General features: G+C 36.0%; 1 pseudogene; it reads left to right on the forward strand.

Annotated features, from left to right (window-relative positions):
• Positions 1-754: 754 nt before the first annotated feature.
• LOC100618588 (SPRY domain-containing protein 7-like) lies at positions 755-1,471 on the forward strand (annotated as a pseudogene).
• The last annotated feature ends 15,929 nt before the right edge of the window (positions 1,472-17,400 follow it).

Raw genomic sequence — 17,400 nt, forward strand, 5'->3', positions numbered from 1 at the left:
ATGGCTGATGACAATTTCATACTGAATTCAAGCAGCCCCCTTCTCTCAAAACTGAAACAAAAAAGATGGTAAGAGTTCTTTTTTTTTCTTTTTTCCTTTTATGCATTATTTTATTTGGTCATTTTCAAACATTATTCATTAGAAACAAAACTCATTTTCTTTTCCTCCCCTGACCTCCCACCACCCATCCCATAGGTGATGAGTGATTCCTCTGGGTATCACATGTGTCCTCGATCAGAAATACCATGTTTTTGGTATTTGCATTAGGGTGTTCATTTAGAACCTCTCCTCAATCATATTCCCTCTACCCCTGCAGTCAAGCAGTTGCCTTTCCTCAGTGTTTTCCCTCCCACCTTTTGTCTTCTGCTTGTGGGTAGTGTTTTTTCTCCTAGATCCCTGCAGGTTGTTCAGGATCACTGCACTGACACTAATGGAGAAGTCCATTACATTCGATTGTACCCCAGTGTATCCACTGTGTACTCTGTGTACAATGTTCTCCTGGTTCTGCTCTTCTCACTCTGCATCACTTCCTGGAGGTTGTTCCAGTCCTCATGGAATTCCTCCACTTTATTATTCCTTTTAGCACAATAGTATTCCATCACCAACATATACCACAATTTGTTCAGCCATTCCCCAATTGAAGGGCATCCCCTCATTTTCCAATTTTTTGCTACCACAAAGAGTGCAGCTATGAATATTCTTGAACAAGTCTTTTTCCTTATTATCTCTTTGGGGGACAAATCCAGCAGTGCTATGGCTGGATCAAAGGGCAGACAGTCTTTTATAGCCCTTTGGGCATAATTCCAAATTGCCCTCCAGAATGGTTGGATCAATTCACAACTCCACCAGCAATGTATTAGTGTCCCCACTTTGCCACATCCCCTCCAGCATTCATTACTTTCCATTGCTGTCATGCTAGCCAATCTGCTAGGTGTGAGATGTGTCATTGTCAAAAATGGAAGAAGAATATGTGGGACAGGAGGTTGTTTAGCTAATGCACCTTTGCATCAGAACAAAAGCTATTTCGAATTTAAAATCCAATCCACAGGGATTTGGGGCATTGGAGTGGCAACACAGAAAGTTAATTTGAATCAGATTCCTCTTGGCCGAGATGTTCATAGCCTTGTGATGAGGAATGATGGAGCTCTCTATCACAACAATGAGGAAAAGAATAGGCTGCTAGGAAATAATCTTCCACAGGAAGGAGATGTACTGGGTATTACGTATGACCATGTAGAATTAAATGTGTATTTGAATGGAAAGAATATGCACTGTCCAGCATCAGGTATATGAGGGACAGTGTATCCTGTTGTATATGTTGATGACAGTGAGATTTTGGATTGCCAATTCAGTGACTTTTATCATATTCCTCCAACTGGTTTTGAAAAAATATTATTTGAACAGCAGATCTCCTGAATATACTTAGACTGAAAACTTCTACTTCTATGCTCTCCTAAAAAAAAAAAAAGCATTTACTACCATCTTAATAAAGCCTCACTTGATCCATAGGAAGTATATTCTGTTTTTAATAAATGTTTGTGAAGTTATCTAAGGATGCAATAGGTTAAACACAACAGTGGAATTATGATTTAAATAACCAGGTTGTGTTTTTTGTTGTGAAAAATCTGCATTTTGGACAGTTTTATTCTTATATGTATAAATGAAAATTCACAAACAGTATTAAATGGAAATTTGGATGCTTGTGACATAGAAAGTAAATTTATTTCTTACATGAAACACTTGATTTAAGTTATAGGGATAAAGTCAGTTGTGATTTTATTAATTCTAAAGTTTGTACACTATTAAGAGAAGCACTGTCATAAGAGTCTGCAGTCCTATTATCTTCTTTTATACTGTCTTTTTTGTGTACAGAATGAAGAGTGACAATTATGTAAAACTGACAACTTGTTTTTTTCCAGCATGTCTCTTCAGTATAAATGTTGCTCTTTTCAGACATCATGTTGAATGTGAAAAAGGAACAATAGAAATATTTATGAAGACCACCATGCTGTGTTATTCTACTCAGAGTAATTATGAATTGATCAGTGATGTAGTATACATTGGTGAAACACAATGGAAAATTATGATGAAACTTTACACTTGAACTCTAAATCATAGTATTCTTTTCTGGAATATTTTATTTAAATGTCTTGTTTTTCTGCAATGAACAATAAAATGAATAATGGTTAAAGTGAAAAAAAGAGTTGATTTGATTTGCATTTCTCTGATTATAAGAGATTTAGAACACTTTTTCATATGATTATTAATAGTTCTGATTTCTTTATCTGAAAATTGCCTATTCATGTCCTTTGCCCATTTATCAATTGGAGAATGGCTTGATTTTTTGTACAATTGATTTAGCTCTTTGTAAATTTGAGTAATTAGACCTTTGTCAGAGGTTTTTGTTATGAAGATTGTTTCACAATTTGTTGCTTCCCTTCTGATTCTAGATACATTGTTTTTGTTTGTACAGAAAGTTTTAATTTCATGTAGTGGAAATTATTTATTTTACATTTAGTGACTCTTTCTAAGTCTTGCTTGGTTTTAAAATCTTTCCCTTCCCAAAGGTCTGACATGTTTTCTATTCTGTGTTCACCTAATTTACTTATAGTTTCCTTCTTTATGTTCAAGTCATTCACCCATTCTGAGTTTATCTTGGTGTAGGGTGTGAGGTGTTGATTCAAACCTAATCTCTCCCACACTGTCTTCCAATTTTCCCAGCAGTTTTTATTTAATAGTGGATTTTTGTCCCAAATGCTGGGATCTTTGGACTTGATCATAGACTGTCTTGCTGAAGTCATTTACCCAAATCTATTCCACTGACCCTCCTTTCTATCTCTTACCCAGTACCAAATTGTTTTGATGACCGCTGCTTTATAATATAGTTTGAGATCTGGGACTGAAAGGCCACCTTCCTTTATAATTTTTTTTCATTATTTCCCTGGATATCCTTGATCCTTTGTTCTTCCCAATGAACTTTGTTATGGATTTTTCTAATTCCATAAAAAAGTTTTTTGGAAGTTCAATGGGTATGGCACTAAATGGATAGATAAGTTTGGGTAGGATGGTCATTTTTATTATATTAGCTTGTCCTACTCATGAACAGTTAATGTTTTTCTAATTGCTCAAGTCTGGTTTTAGTTGTGTGGAGAGTGTTTTGTAGTTGTGTTCATATAGTTCCTGTGTTTATCTCAGCAGATAGATTCCTAAGTATTTTATATTGTCTAAGGTGATTTTGAATGTAATTTCACTTTCTAATTCTTGCTACTGAGATGGGTTGGAGATATATAGAAATGCTGATGACTTATGTGGGTTTAATTTGTATCCTGCAACTTTGCTAAAGTTGTTGAGTATTTCCACTAGCTTTTTTGTTGATTCTCTAGGGATTCTTTAAGTAGATCATCATATCATCCACAAATAGTGACAGCTTGGTCTCTTCATTGCCATTTTAATACCTTCAATTTCTTTTTCTTCTCTAATTGCTACTGCTAGTGTTTCTAGTGCAATGTTAAATAATAGAGGTGATAATGGGCATCCTTGTTTCACTCCTGATCTTATTGGGAATGCATCTAGTTTATCCCCATTGCAGATGATGTTTACTGATGGTTTTAGATATATACAGTTTATTATTTTTAGGAAAGGTCCTTCTATTCCTATGCTTTCTAGTGTTTTTAATAGGAATGGGTGTTGTATTTTGTCAAAGGCTTTTTCTGCATTTATTGAGATAATCATGTGATTTTTGTCAGTTTGCTTGTTAATATGGACAATTATGTGGATGGTTTTCCTGATATTGAACCATCCTTGCATTCCTGGTATAAATGCCACTGGATCATTGTGAATGGCCCTCCTGATCACTTGCTGGAGTATTTTTGCTAGTATCCTGTTTAAGATTTTTGCATCTATGTTCATTAGGGAGATTGGTCTGTAGTTTTCTTTCTCCATTTTTGACCTGCCTGGCTTTGTAATCGGTTCCATATTTGTGACATAAAAGGAATTTGGTAGAACTTCCTCTTTGCTTATTATGTCAAATAGTTTGCATAGTATTGGGATTAGTTGTTCTTTGAATGTTTGATAGAATTCACTTGTGAATCCATCTGGACTTGGGGATTTTTTCTTAGGGAGTTCTTTGATGGCCCATTGGATTTCTTTTTCGGATATGGGATTATTTAAGAATTCTGTTTCTTCTTCTGTTAGTCTAGGCAATTTATATTTTTGTAAATATTCATCCATATCACCTAGAGTGGCATATTTATTGCCATATAATTGGGCAAAGTAGTTTTTAATGATTGCCTTAATTTCCTCTTCACTGGAGGTAAGCTCCCGCTTTTCCTCTATGATACTGTTAATTTGCTTTTCTTCATTCCTTTTTTTTTTTAAAGTAGATTGACCAGTACTTTTTGACCAGTCTATTTTGACCAGTCTATTTTGTTTGTTTTTTTTTCAAAATACAAGCTTCTAGTTTTATTTATTAGTTCAATAGTTCTATCACTTTTGATTTTATTAATTTCTCCCTTAAATTTTAGGATTTCTAATTTGGTTTTCTTCTGTGGGGTTTTAATTTATTTTCTTTCAAGTGTTTTGATTTGCATGTCAAATTCATTGATCTCTGCCTCCCTAATTTGTTAATATATGCACTCAGGGATATGAATTTTCCTGTGAGTACTGCTTTTGCTGCATCCCATAAGGTTTGAGAGGATGTCTCATCATTGTCATTTTCTTCAATGAAATTATTGTTTCTATGATTTTTTTTCTCTAACTAACCAATTTTGGAGTATCATATTCTTTAATTTCCAACTAATTTTTAATTTGGCTCTCCATGTACCCTTACTGATAATTATTTTTATTGCCTTATGATCTGAAAAGGTTGCATTTATTATTTCTGCTTTTGTGCATTTGTATGCCATATTTTTATGACCTAGTGTATGGTCAATCTTTGTGAACGTGCCATGTGTTGCTGAAAATAAGGTGTATTCCTTTTTGTCCCTATTTATTTTTCTCCATATATCTATTAACTCTAATTTTTCTAGGATTTCATTCACCCCTTTTACCTTTTTCTTATTTATTTTTTATTTGATTTATCTAAATTTGATAGTGGTTGGTTCAGATCTCCCACTAGTATAGCTTTACTATCTATTTCCTCCTTCAATTCTCCTAGTTTCTCCATTAGAAATTTGGGTGCTATACCATTTAGTGCATACATATTGATTAGTGATATGTCCTTGTGATCTATACTCCCTTTTATCAGGATGTATTTACCTTCCCTATCCCTTTTAATCAGGTCTATTTTTGCTTTGGCTTTGTCAGATACCATGATTGCAATTCCTGCCTTCTTTCTGTTAGTTGAGGTCCAATAGGTCTTACTCCAACCTTTAATTCTGACCCTGTGAGTATCTACCTGCCTCATGTGTGTTTCTTGAAGATAACATATGGTAGGGGTTTGGATTCTAATCCATTCTGCTATTCTTCTACATTTTATGGGTGAGTTCATCCCATTCATGATCAAAGTTATGATTGTCACTTGTGAATTCCCCAACATTTTTATATCCTCCTCTAATTCTGACCTTTCTTCTTTTGCTATGACCTTTTAAACCAGTGTTTTACTTTAAATCAGTCCCCTTAGTCCCCTCCCTTGCTGTGCTTCCCTTTCTGGCCCCTCCCTTTTTGTTCCCATCTTGTTTTTGTTTTTGTTTTGTTTTGTGGGGTCTGCTAATTTCCCTCCCTTCTCTCCTTCCCTCCCTTTTTGATCTCCCTCCCTCTACCTATCCCCTTAGTTTTCCCTTCTCCCTTACCCTGTTGGATAAGATAGAATTCAAGATCCCAATGCATCTAAATGCTCTTCCCTCTCAGAGTTGATTTCACTGAGAGTAAGGTTTAAGTAATACCAATTAGCACAATATTCCTCTCCTTCTTATAAGAGAATTCTTCCCCTCCCCTTCCCATGTGTATCTTTGTGTGACAAAGATTATTCTGTTTAATTTATTGCTATTTCTTCAAGTATATCTTGGTACCATCATTAATTCCCCCTCCCTTTTTCTTTCTTTTTGTTTTTTTCCCTCCAAATCATCTTAATGCCCCAATCTTCCCCTATGAGTGATTCTTCTGATTACTCTATTAATGCATAAACTTTTTGTGAGTTACACATAACATTTTCCCTCATATATTAATATATATAATTTGGTCTAGTTGTAACCCATATAGAAGAGAGCTTGAATAAAAGAAAAAAAAACACATTTTCTCCTTTTCCCTTTCTTTCATATTTACCTTTTCATTTTTCTCTTGCTCTTTGTGTTTGGATGTCAAACTTTCCACTGATTTCTGGTATTTTCTTTACAAATACTTGGAAATCTTCTATTCTGTTGAATGCCCATACTTTCCCCTGGAAGTATATAGTCAGTTTTAATGGATAGCTGATTCTTGGTTGAAGACCCAGGTCTCTTGCCTTTCTTAATATCATGTTCCAGGCTTTGCTATCTTTTACCATGGCAGCTGCCAGGTCTTGTGTAATCCTGATTGGTGCTCATTTGTATCTGAAGTTTTTCTTTTTGACTTCTTGTAAGACTTTCTCCTTATCTTGGAATCTCTTCAATTTGGCAATTACATTCTTGGGAGTTGTCTTTTGGGGATTTAGTATAGAGGGTGTTCTATGAACTCTTTCAATTTCTATTTTGCCCCCTTCTTCAAGAGCTTCAGGGAAATTCTATTTAATTATTTCTTGTAGTATGGCATCGAGATTTTTGTTTATCTCTGGTTTTTCAGGTAGACCAATGATTCTCAAATTGTCTCTCCTTCCTCTATTTTCCTGGTCTGTCACCTTGTCAGTGAGATATTTTATGTTTTCTTCTAATTCATTAATTTTTTGACTTTGCTTCATTAATTCTCGCTGTTTTGCAAGATCATTGTCTTCCAGTTGCTTAATTCTGCTCTTTAAGGACTGGTTTTGCTTTTTCAGTTTGGTTTACCCTGTTGTTTGAGGCTTCCAGCTGTTTCTCCAATTGGGAGTTCTTGTCTATCAGACTGTTGACCTCATTCTGAATTTTTCCCCATTTTTCTTGCCAGAGGTTTCCATCTTTTGGATAAGCTCCAATTTGAGTTCTTCCAGAGCTTGTGGACAATTTCCATTTTTTGGGGAAGGTTTTGATTTTGCTTGAATTTCATCCTCTTTTTCACCTGTAGCCTGTCTTTTCCCTCCATAAAAGCTTTCAATAGTCACTTTTTTTTTCCTGTTCTTCTTGGAGGGTTGGTCTTGGGCACAATGAGCCATCCCTTTGGTGGTTTTCCCTTTCCTTTTTAGTCAGAAATATGAATGAGATGGGCAGTTTTTCTGAGGAGTTATGTGGCGGGGCTTTTGCCTCAGGCAGGTTCTTGCGTCCCCTCAGCCTCCTCAGTTTCCTAGTGAGCCCATGGTCTGTGCTCTCCCATGTGCAGGGGTCTCCTGTGAAACCACTCTGAGGCGTAGGTCCCTGGCAGTCCTTGTTAGTTCCCAAGGACCCTGGTGTGCCCACCACTCTCTACAGCAAAGAGCAGAGCTTTTGCTTCATGCAGGCTCTGGAGTTTCTGCAGCATCTTCAGTTTGCACGAGCTCCCATGGTCTGTGCTCTCCAGTGCACAGGGGTCTTCTGCGTAGCCACTCTCAGGGGTAGTTCCCTGGCAGTTCTAGTTAGATCCCAAGGACCCTGGTGTGCCCCCCAATCTCTACAGAGATGTTCCTCACTGACTCACTGTCTCTAGTGAGCGAGCTGGTCCTGACTCTGGTTCCATAGGTGAGGTGGGGGAGGGTAGTTCAGATCATGTTTCGGTGCGAGCTTTTTTTCCTTCTTATAGTGGGGAAATGCTCAAACCCCACATACCTTCGTTGCTGCTACCTACTGTTGCATCCCTCCGTTCTTCCAAAGATGATTTTTATGTTCTTTTGAGGTAGTCTATCTCATTGGGTGTTGGGGAGAGGAAGCAATTTACTTCTAGATTGCAGCCATGTTTACCCGGAAGTCCCCAACTGGAAGCATTTTGAAGAAATAGTTTGTACTTTAAATACTCTTTACAAAGAAGTAAGAAAAGCTTGGAGGTCAAACTTATCTTGAAAGCTATTTAGTTTGTTGATAGCATGTATTTTTGTGCATGGAAATGAATCATGAGAAACTCCTGAAGAAAATATATTCAGGAACAGAACAAGAAGATATACACTCTCCAGGGTGTTCTTTTGACAGTCCTCAATGAGAGAGGAATTTGGGTTATTGAAATTATCATTTATGAAGACAGGAACAAAGTTATGCCCTAACTCATTCCTGCCCAAAATAACAGTCCTTTGCATCAGTGGTCAGAATAATGGTGCCATTTTACTTTAAACTTTCTAAAATTCTACTTCTGAGATGACTCCTGAGCATCCATTTTGTATCTTTAAACTGTGTAGAACTCTGTGATCTTTATACTTGGTATTCCTGTCAACTTGGATTCTAAAAGCCCCCGAATTTGTAGTCTAGAAAGAGTTAATGACCCTCAGTTTCCTTAGCTTAAAGCTGAAAGCCTAAGAATTCTCTATCAACTCATCTCCTTGAATTTAGAGTCACTGGATTTGAGTTGCCAGGCAACTATGGAATGATAGCCGTGATGCCATCCCTAGGATGATGTATTCCCCAACTGGGGAAAGACTGAGCAAGAAAAAGAGTGTCTGAATGAAATTCCATAATTTTCATGTGCAAGTATACCTTGGATTTTGCAGATAGGACTTCAGTTTTCAGGTGGCAATTTATTCCAGGGGGAACAACAACAACAATCATAAGAAATATCAGTTCAGTTCTTATAATAGTGCCAGGCACTGTGATAAGCATCAGGGATACAATGAAAAGAAAAATCCCTGCTCTCAAGAAACTTAAAGTCTAATTGGGGAGACAATCTGCAAACAACTATGTACAAAAAAGAATAAAGAATAAATTGGAAATAATCTACAGAGGAAAGGCATTAGCATTTAGGGAGATCAGGAAGGGCTTCTTTTTTTCTTTTTTTTTTAAACCCTTATCTTTTCTCTTAGAATTAATACTATCTATCGCAAAAGAGTGGTAAAGAAAGCAATTGGGATTAAGTGACTTGTCCAGGGTCATACAGCTTAGAAGTCTCTAAGGTCAAATTTGAATCCAGGACCTCCAATCTCTAGACATGGCTCTCTATCCACAGAGTCACCTAGCTGCCCCAGAAAAGGCTTCTTTTTTAAAAAAAATGTATTTAATTGATTAATTAAGAAAAATTTCCTATGGTTACATGGTCCATGTTCTTTCCCTCCTCTCCTCTCACCCCCCTCCCATAGCCAATACCTATTTCCATATTATTGATATTTGCACGAAGGTGATCATTTAGAGTCTAAATCCCCAATCATATTCCTATTGACTCATGTGATAAAGCATTTATTTTTCTTCTGCATTTATACTCCCACAGTTCTTTCTCTGGATGTGGATAGTGTTCTTTCTCATAAGTCCCTCCAAACTGTCTTGGATCATTACATTGCTACTAGTAGAGAAGTCCACTACATTCAATTGTACCACAGTGTATTGGTCTCTGTGTACAATGTTCTCCTGGTTCTGCTCCTTTCACTCTGCATCAATTCCTGGAGGTTGTTCCAGTCCTCATGGAATTCCTCCACTTTATTATTCCTTTGAACACAATAGTATCCCATCACCAACATATACCACAATTTGTTCATCCATTCCCCAATCAAAGGGCATCCCTTCATTTTCCATTTTTTGCTACCACAAAGAGTGCAGCTATGAATATTCTTGTACAAGTTTTTTTTTCCTTATTATCTCCTTGGGGTACAAACCCAGCAGTGCTATGGCTGGATCAAAAGGCAGGCAGTCTTTTATTGCCCTTTGGGCATAGTTACAAATTGCTTTCCAGAATGGTTGGATCAATTAAGAACTCCACTATCAATGCAATAATGTCCCTATTTTGCCACATCCCCTCCAACATTTATATCTTCATTTGTTTTCATGTTAGTTAATCTACTAGGTGTGAAGTGGTACATCAGAATTGTTTTGATTTGCATTTCTCTAATTATAAGAGATTTAGAACACTTTTTCATGTGCTTATTGTTAGTTTTTATTTCTTTACCTGAAAAGGTTTGGTCTGTCTAGGTGGAGGAGTCAAATAATGGATGAGAACTGCATGCTCAATCCTACGTGCATAGACATCACACAGTGCTCTGCCATGGCACGAGGTTCGTTTATTATTTATGTTCATTGAGTATTGTGAATCTTAAAAATTCTCAGACCCTACTTCAGAAGATTTGGTTAAGACCATTCCCCATTTTAAACAATGAAGGTACTTGATAAGGAATGTGAGAACTCTACTCCACCCATACTTAGGCATACCTTAAGGGGAAGATAAAGTTGTAAACTCCTTACTGAACAATGAAAAAGTACTTAACTCATACTTATAGTGAGGCAAAAGCCCTTAAGCTAAGTCTATTTTTAGATCTAATACAAAAAGGTGCTAAGTACCTATGAAGGTCAAATTAGTCACTAAAAGGTCAGGCAACTTGCAAACTTGCAAGGGACAAGCTTAACAAAAGAGATGTGAAGTTTAGTCTGCTCAGGTGTGAATTAAGAATGGTTAGTCCTGTGAAAACATCTACTGTGATTGGTAGATGTGAGAACTTAGGGGAGGTGACATAGGAGAAAATTCTCTTTAAAAGGAGGCCAGAAGGCCTCTGAAAGTTAGTTCAGCTTGCCAAAGCTGAATTGGAGGGCTCGGTGGCTGAACTTAGTTGAGCTGAGGAGCTGAACTGGGGGGTCTCTCTGAACACTAGAATCTTGCTTGGGACAAATCTTGTGGTGAGTGGATTAAAGACTGACTGATCTCTCTCTTAAGTTTAAGCCTAGGCTGGCCTAGCCCTTTTCTCATTATTTCCTCTTACTCTCTCTCCCTTTCATTAATTTCTTAATTTGTATTAATTAAAATCTCTATAAAGCCTTTTGTCCCTATATATTTTTCTCCATATATCTATTAACTCTATTTTTTTTTCTAAGATTTCATTCACATCTCTTCTTCCTTATTTATTTTTTGGTTTGATTTATCTAGATCTGATAGAGGAAGGTTCAGGTCTCCCACTAGCATAGTTTTACTAAATATTTCCTCTTTGAGCTCTACTACTTTCTCCTTTAGAAATTTGGATGCTATACCATTTGGTGCATATATTTTGAGTACTGATATTTCCTCATTGTCTATACTGCCTTTTATCAGGATGTAATTATCTTCCCTATTCCTTTTAATCAGATCTTTTTTTACTTTGGCTTTGGCAGATATCATGATTGCAACTCCTGCATTTTTCTCTGAGTTGATGCCAAATAGATTTTGCTCCAGCATTTTACCTTTTCCCTGTGTGTCTACCTGCCTCATGTGTGTTTCTTGTAGACAACATATAGTAGGATTTTGGTTTTTAATTCACTCTGCTATTTGCTTCTATTTTATGGGTGAGTTCATCACATTCACATTCAGAGTTATGATTACCAATGTGTATTCCCCAACATTTTGATTTCCTCTCTTTGTTCTGCACTTTCTTTTGTTTTTTTTCCTTCTAACATATGGCTTGCTTTTAATCAATCCCCCTAATCCCAACACTTATTTTACTTCCCTTTCTACTTCCTCCCTTCCCCCCTCATTATTTTTAGGGTCTATTAAATTCCCTCCTCCCTCTCTTTCCCTCCGTTTTATAGTCCTCTCTCCCACTCTCTACCTTGGTTTTTTCCCCTCTCAATTTCCCTGCAGGGTAAGATAGAATTCAATACCCCAATGGATCTAGATCCTCTTCCCCATTAGAATTGATTCCACTGAGAGCAGGACTTAAGTATTACCTATTAGCACTCTCTTCCTCTCCTTCTTATAATAGTATTCTTCCCCCCCTTCCCATGTGCCTCTTTGTGTGGTATAGATTATCCTATTTTTCTTATGCCTTCAAGTTTCAGTGCCATCTTCTATTCCCTACCCTTTTCTTTTTTTGCATATCATTTCTGACCAATTAGTACCCCAACCTCTTCTTATGAATAATTCTTCTAACTACTATAATAATGAATACAGTTTTTGACAATTACAAATGATGTTTTTCTATATAGGAATATAAACACCTTATTGAGACCATTAAAGAAAAAAAATTAAAAAATTCTTTCCCTTATCTTATTTACCTTTTCATGTTTCTCTTGATTTTTGTATTTGGACATCAAACTTTCTGTTTAGTTCTGGCGTTTTCTTTACAAATACTTGGAAATCTTCTATTTTGTTGAATGACCATACTTTCCCCTGGAAATATTTAGTCAGTTTTGATGGGTAGGTGATCCTTGGTTGTAGATCCAATTCTCTTGCTTTTCTGAATATCATATTCCAAGCCTTGCAGTCCTTTAGTGGGGAGGCTTCCAGATCCTGTGTAATTCTAATTGGTGCTCCTTGATAACTGAATCATCTGTTTCTGGTTTCTTGTAATATTTTCTCCTTAGGTTGGAAGCTCTTAAATTTGGAAATTACATTCCTGGGGGTTGTCTTTTGAGGATTTAATATAGAGAATGATCTATGTATGCTTTCAATGTCTATTTTGCCCTCTTGTTGAAGAACATTAGGGCAGTCTTCTTGGACAATTTCTTGTATGATATCAAGGTTTCTGTTTTTATCCAGGTTTTCAGGTAGGCCTATGATTCTCAGATTGTCTCTCCTGGACCTGTTTTCAAAGTTAACTATCTGCTCAGTGAGATATTTCATGTTTACTTCTATTTTGTCATTCTTTTGAATTTGTTTTATTAATTCTTGCTGTCTTGAGAGATCATTAGCTTCTACTTGCCCAATTCTGGTCTTTAAAGACTGGTTTTCAGCTATGATAATTTGCTTTCCCTTTTTAGTTTGGTCTATTCTGCTTTTTATGGCTTCCAACTGTTTAATTCTGGTCTCCAATTTGCTTATCATTTCATTTGAATTCTGGGATTTTTTGAAGTGTAAGTTTCTGTCTTTTAAACTGTTATTGTCTTTTTAAACAATTTCCCACTCTGTTTCCAAATTTCTTCTATATTTTCCATTTGGTTCATCATTTCAAATTTAAGCTCCTCAAGAGCTTGTGACCAATTTCCATTTTTGAGGGGAAGGTTTCAATGTGTTTGTTTGTTTGTCATCCTCTACTCTCTCCTCTGTAGTCTGGATTTTTTTTCTACATAAAAGTTATCCCCCATCAATGCTTTTCTCTTGCTCTTTTTGGTGGTTGAAGATTTTATTTCTTGGGTGTTTCTGGCCATTGCTTTGTTGGTTTTTCCTTCCCTTCCCAGCCAGATGTCTGAGCAAGAAGGGAAGCCTTTCTGTGTATCGAGCTATAGAGTGGGTATTGACCTGTGGGTCATTTTTCGAGTCTCTGTGGCTTCTGCTATGTGTTTCTCCTCTCTGCTCTATCTCTGTGCCCAAGGTCCAAAATTCTCAGGCTCCTGGGGCCCCAAATCTTGCAGCTCTCAGGGGTAAGTCTGTGGTGTTCCCAGCCAGCTCCCCAAAATCTAGAGATTTCCCCACGCTCACTCTGATTATGGCAAGCTGACTCTGACTCTGGAGTCATAGGTGGTGGAGGAGGGTTGATTAGTTCACATTTTGATGGGAGTTGTTTAAACCCCAGGCTGTGTCCTACAGTGGAGCCCCTTCACTCATCTTTTTTTGTTTTTTTGACCTTTTGAAGCACTTTATGTTGGTTGGTGAGAGAGTGGGGATAATAGAGGCAATAATTCCCTGGAAAAGGATATGATAAAATATGGAGAAGCTATGAGAAGATATAGAGTCCCTAACCAGTTCTGTAACTAAAGGTGGTTTATTTAAAGACACCAAGGTCATCAACTGCATTCAGGCCATCACTAATTATCTTGACTTTTGTGTTGTTTTTGGACTTTGATGCCTGGAAGAGAGAGTGACTGATGACTTGTGCAATTCTGCCTTACTTAAATCTAATTCATTTACAAGTCAGGAAATCATCCCTTGATCTCTTTGAAATGAACATGCAACAAAGTAAAGCTTGCAAGGTACTAGTAGCCATGCAATGATCCAAAACTATTTGGAGGGACATATGAGAAAGAACACTATCCACATCCAGAGGAAGAACTGGGAGTAGAAACACATAAGAAAAACAACCACTTGATCACATGGGTCAGTGGGGCTATGGCTGAGAAAGTGGACTCTAAAGGATCACCTTAGTGCAAATACTAATAATAAGGAAATGGGTCTTGATCAATGGCACATGTTAAACCCAGTGGAATTGTACATCATATATGGGGGAGGGGGAGGTCTTGTAACCTGAGTCTTACAACCATGGAAAATTATTCTAAATCATCTAATTAAATAAAAATAAATTTAAAAAAAGCTTGCAGGGCCTTCCAAAATTTGCATTTGTCTAGTTTAGCCTCCAAGAGTCCAAAGCTAACTCCAAAAGAGTCATCAGAATAGGACTTTTTAGGAGAAAATTATGTAATATGATCTGTAACTTAGAGTTCTCTTCTGCACAAAAGTTGGACAATTATATAGTGCACTGTTATGAAAAGGATGAAATTTTCTATCACTGAAAGTTTGTTATCTGGGATGGTCTAAATCACCAAGGAGAAAATATCTGAGTCACTGCTAGTTGGCTGATGCCTTTCTCTTGAAGAGAATAGGTACCAGATGGGGTCGTGACTGTCTCTTTGGTGATCTCATCCTCACATCTTGGAAGTTCCCACAAAAGGGAAGAAAAGCCAAGTTATCTTCTTTAAGATTTCACTCTTCTTTTGTTGGTGACCCTATAGCTTGATTCCTCAATGTGCAATTCTCCTGTTTCAGAGGCACAACAGGCTATATCAGTGTTCTTTATTTACATCCTTGAGCTGCTGCCAGACCAAAGAAGGGTTAATTAATGCTGGGTATCTTTGAATATATGTAGGCAAATTGAAATAGTGGAGAAAGTACTAGATCTGGAATAAGAAAGTTTAATTAAAATCCCACCCTTTCTTATTAGCTGAAACTTGGACAAAAGGTGTGCTTCAGGCAATTAGGCATTGATGATGTGTTGGAATGTAGAATAATGGCAGAAATTGCTCCTGAGAACAGCAGAAAAAGGATTTTTCCCTGTCTTTGAGCTTTTCTATTATATCACAGAGAAAGCCAATCTGCCCCTAGACACTGATAAAATCACAGATCCATTCCTATGAACTAAGACAATGCATCTGTCTTTGCTTAAGATCCATCTTTTCAAAAAAATGATAATTATAAAAGTGAGGGGAGTACAGGGTCTTTGGGCATAATAGAGAGCATGTTTGTAAAAAGAAGGATGTTTTCAAACTTTGTTCTATACATCTTGAGACCAAGAAGAGGAAGGAGTTAGAAGAAGACATTCTTCACTTTATTTTCTACATGACTTTTTCTCTAGTGCAAAACTAGTCTTTTAATTCACAAGGTGATGAACAACATGAAAAACATATATAATATAATATATACACAACCTTTATAATGTTATTTTACTTCTTGGGGAGGGGGAAGATGGGAAAGAGGGGGAAAAGGACGAGACATAGACTTTGGGATATAGTTAATGTGAGAATTTTTTCTCATGGATAAGTATATTTTTTGTAATTTATTTCATATCTATAATAAAAAAATGAATTCTGTTTTCCTAAGAAATATATTTATAGAGTAATAGAAAAAAGCCTCCAGAATGAGTTTTCTACTGCAAAAGAATTATTTTATTTTATCTTTTTTTCTTAACAAATGGCCTACATCCATATTATATGTTCATTTGATTTTAAATGGAATTTCTCTTTCTAATTCTTGCTGCTGAGATGTGTTGGAAATATATAGAAACGCTGATGACTTATATGGATTTATTTTGTATCCTGCACTTTTGCTAAAGTTCTTGATTACTTCGACTAGATTTTGAGTTTATTCTCAAGGATTCTTTAAGTAGACCAACATATCATCTGCAAAGAGTGATAGCTTGGTCTCCTCATTGCCAATTTTAATACCTTCAATTTCTTTTTTCTTTTCTTATTGCTACTGCTAGTGTTTCTAATACAATGTTAAATAATATAGGTGATAATGGGCATCCTTGTTTCACTCCTGATCTAGTTTATCCCCATTGCAGATGATGTTTTGCTTATGGTTTTAGTTATATACTGTTTATTATTTTTAGGAAAGGCCCTTCTATTCCTATGCTTTCTAGTGTTTTCAATAAGAATGAGTGTTGTATTTTGTCAAAGGCTTTTTCGGCATCGATTGAGATAATCATGTGATTTTTTGTTGGTTTGCTTGTTAATATGGTCAATTATGTGGATAGTTTTCCTAATATTGAACCATACCTGCATTCCTGGTATAAATCCTATCTGGTCATAATGAATAAACTTTGTGATCACTTGCTGGAATCTTTTTGGTAATATTCTATTTAAGATTTTTGTGTCTATATTCATTAAGGAGATTGGTCTGTAGTTTCCCTTCTCTTTTTTTGACCTGGTTGACTGTGGAATCAGTATCATATTTGGGTCATAAAGGGAATTTGGTAGAACTCGTTCTTTGCTTATTTAGTCAAATAGTTTGTATAATATTGAGATAAGTTCTTTGAATGTTTGATAGAATTCATTTGTGAATCCATCTGGACCTGGGGATTTTTTCTTAGGGAGTTCTTTGATGGCTTGTTCAATTTCTTTTTCTGATATGGGGTGATTTAGGTAATTTATTTCTTCCTCTGTTAGTGTAGGCAATTTATATTTTTGTAAATATTCATCCATATCACCTAGATTGCCATATGTGTTGCCATATAATTGGTCATAGTAGTTTTTGATTATTGCCTCAATTTCCTCTTCATTAGAGGTGAGGTCTCTCTTTTCAGCTTGGATACTGTCAATTTGGTTTTCTTTCCTTTTTAAAATTAGTTTGACCAGCACTTTGTCTATTTTTTCCAAAGTACCAGATTCTAGACGTATTTATTAAATCAATAGTTCTTTGACTTTCAATTTTATTAATTTCTCCTTTGATTTTTAGGATCTCTAATTTAGTCTTCAACTGAGAATTTTTAATTTGTTCATTTTCTAGTATTTTTTAAATTTGCATGCCCAATTCATTGACCTCTACCCTACCAAATTTCTTAATATATGAACTCAAGGATATAAATTTCCCATGGGTACTGCTTTGGCTGCATCCCATAAATTTTGAAAGGATGTCTCATCATTGTCATTTTCTTCAAAGAAATTATTAATTGTTTCTATGATTTGTTTTTTAACTAACTGATTTTGGAGAATCATATTGTTTAATTTTCAATTAATTTTTTATTTGCCTCTCCATGTACCCTTACTAATTATTATTTTCATTGCATTGTGATCTAAGAAGGTTGCATTTATTATTTCTGCTCTTTTGCACTTGTTTGCAATGCTTTTATGCCCTAAT

Source organism: Monodelphis domestica, chromosome 6, assembly GCF_027887165.1.
Source record: "Monodelphis domestica isolate mMonDom1 chromosome 6, mMonDom1.pri, whole genome shotgun sequence".
Classification (NCBI taxonomy): domain Eukaryota; kingdom Metazoa; phylum Chordata; class Mammalia; order Didelphimorphia; family Didelphidae; genus Monodelphis; species Monodelphis domestica.